The 2,932-nt window shown below is 48.9% G+C and overlaps 1 pseudogene; it reads left to right on the forward strand.

The window, feature by feature from the left end:
- Nucleotides 1–571: 571 nt before the first annotated feature.
- On the forward strand, nucleotides 572–727 carry LOC142185799 (small nucleolar RNA SNORA17; annotated as a pseudogene).
- Nucleotides 728–2,932: the final 2,205 nt, after the last annotated feature.

Consider the following 2,932-nt stretch of genomic DNA (forward strand, 5'->3'; position numbering starts at 1 on the left):
TCAAGGGCAACAGTAACACCCAGTTGTCAAGTCAAAACTAAAAGTAATGACAATGTAGCAGCACGTGAGGGCATTATGAGGAAAGGTGCTCCCAAATTATTTCATGGAGAATAACATCGTTTTTTACTAAGACAGGTAAGCCAACAGGTCCAAAAGTGTTCCAGGCTAAAATATTGACAATCTACACTACAGATAGGTCAGTGATATAAGATTTATAGGGGCTGACACCCAACAAGCCCCCATTTGCTGTTCTCAGCAGCTAATACATAGAGAATGGAGCAGGAAGCAGGCAGCTCTGTTCTCGATGTAATGGCAGATCTTGCATTGAAGTGAATAGGAGCTGATCTGTACCAGTACCTGTTCTGAGAACTAGACGCCGGCAGCAGTCATTTTATGTCCTGTTTGTTTCAACTCAGATCTGCATCCAGATCTGAGTTGAACACATATGTGGCTGAAGCAAGGAGCTGACACAGGTCAGCTCCTCGCTTCACCGCTGCGCGCCTCTCTCGCTGACACATATGCGGCTGAAGCGAGGAGCTGATCTGTGTCAGCTCCTCGCTTCGCCGCTGCGGCCTCTCTCGCTGACACATATGCGGCTGGCTCAGCCGCATATGTGTCAGCGAGAGAGGGGTGGCAGCGGCGAAGCGAGGAGCTGACACAGGTAAGCTCGCTTCAGCCGCTGAAGCGAGGAGCTGACCTGTGTCAGCTCCTCACTTCGCCGCTGCCGCCGGCTACCCAGCAGTGTAGACGCGATGTGATGACGTCACATCGCGTCTACAACTGTGCGCCAGTAAGAGAGAGAGGCGCGCAGAGAGCAGCGGGGGAACAAGGAAAAGGTAAGTGTAATGTGGATTATGTGAAACTGGGGGCAGATGAAGGAGAGGACGGCATGACACTGGGGGCAGAGATGGAGGGACATGAATCTGAGGGCAGAGATGGAGGGGACATGAATCTGGGGGCAGAGATGGAGGGGACATGAATCTGGGGCAGAGATGGAGGGGACATGAATCTGGGGGCAGAGATGTGGAGACATGAATCTGGGGGCAGAGATGGAGGGACATGAATCTGGGGGCAGAGATGGAGGGGACATGAATCTGGGGGCAGAGATGGAGGGACATGAATCTGGGGGCAGAGATGGAGGGGACATGAATCTGGGGGCAGAGATGGAGGGACATGAATCTGGGGGCAGAGATGGAGGGGACATGGATCTGGGGGCAGAGATGGAGGGGACATGAATCTGGGGGCAGAGATGGAGGGACATGAATCTGGGGGCAGAGATGGGGGGACATGAATCTGGGGGCAGAGATGTGGGGACATGAATCTGTGGGCAGAAATGGAGGGGACATGAATCTGGGGGCAGAGATGGAGGGGACATGAATCTGGGGGCAGATGAAGGGTGTATATGAAGCTGGGGGAGAGACGGAGGGGGGACATATAATTTACGGGTGACTGTAGGAGGATTATACAGTGTGCGGACACATGAAAAATTAATGAGTGGGCGGAGTCAACATAACAGTTAGTAGGGCTAAATTTCCCACGGCGCGCCGCACATTTTATCCCTCTTTTGGTTCTTCAAAAGTTGGGAGGTATGGGTACAGGGGGCAATGGAAAGATGTTAGAGGGTGGACGGGGGGGGGGCATTGTTGGGACATCGGGTGTGCGGCACTGTGGAGAGGGAACTGGGGCAATAATATATAATATATAAGTTTTTAGCTGGAGAATAATAATGATGTAGGCCGCTATGTTACTAGCATAGCAGCCTGTTTGGGGGTGGGACTTTCACTTTAAAGGAGTATTCACGTTGCGTTTTTGGCCTCCCTTGCCGGGATGCATTGGTAACCAGTCACAATCAGCTCCCCACTTATCCCTGCACGGAGAACTGCAGGCCCCCCTTTTTTTTTAATGGCCAGTTCTTCGTGCAGGGATAAGTTGACAGCTGATTCTGACTGGTTACCAACATATCCCGGCAAGGGAGGCCAAAAACGCAATGTGAATAAACCCTGAGGATTTATTAGGAGGGCTGTTATAGATGGTGTTGGCTGTCTATAGGCGCTGTCACACGGAGCAGATTTTACCTGCAAATAGAATCTGATTAAGCCTTGTAATGCTGCTAAATAAAGGGAAATGTAATACAGAATTGGTGTGTCGCAAAATAAGGTCGTTTTAAAATGGCGGGGGGGGGGGGCAGACACTTAGGCTGTATGGGGCCCCAAAATTCCTGATGGCGGCCCTGGTGGTGGATCTTGCATTGAAGTGAATAGGAGCTGATCTGTACCAGTACCTGTTCTGAGAACTACACAGAGCTGTCTGCTTCCTTCTCCATTTTCTGTGTATCAGTCCAGTGTCAGACCCTCACAGATCTGATATCAATGACCTTCGCATAGGTCACCAATATTTTTAGCCAGGAAGCCCCTTTAAGCCCCTTTAAGGCGACACTGCCATGGCATGTTTAAGCCAGAAGGAATCCTTACTCATTACGCCTCTTAGAGATGGTGTTTATTAAAGCAGACTACATGACCAATTCCTCTTAAGAAAAGTGTCAAATAATAAATATAGTATGTATATTATTATATTGTGGGGATTGTACAAGTAATCATTATTACATTATTGTGTCTTAAGTGTAGCACAGAAAATGTTCCAGTCTAATCCCATTTCAATACATGACAATTTGACTATGGTCAGACTTGAGCCAAGTATCCCACTCCTCCATATGAGGGGGGGGGGGTCTAGTGAGCTGGACTACTCAGACTTACTGGTTGTCGATCCGTTTCCCAGACCTCAGTGAGTGTAACATTAGGGCTGATGAGAGATCTTGGAGTTAACTCAAGTCGTGCATGTGTAGGCTTTAGATAAAAGCACCTCATGTAACACTTATTTTGTTTTTCCCCCATATAGAAGCCAATATGAACAACTGTAATCTTTGAGTCATTGT

Source organism: Leptodactylus fuscus, chromosome 11 (assembly GCF_031893055.1).
Source record: "Leptodactylus fuscus isolate aLepFus1 chromosome 11, aLepFus1.hap2, whole genome shotgun sequence".
Taxonomy (NCBI): Eukaryota; Metazoa; Chordata; class Amphibia; order Anura; family Leptodactylidae; genus Leptodactylus; species Leptodactylus fuscus.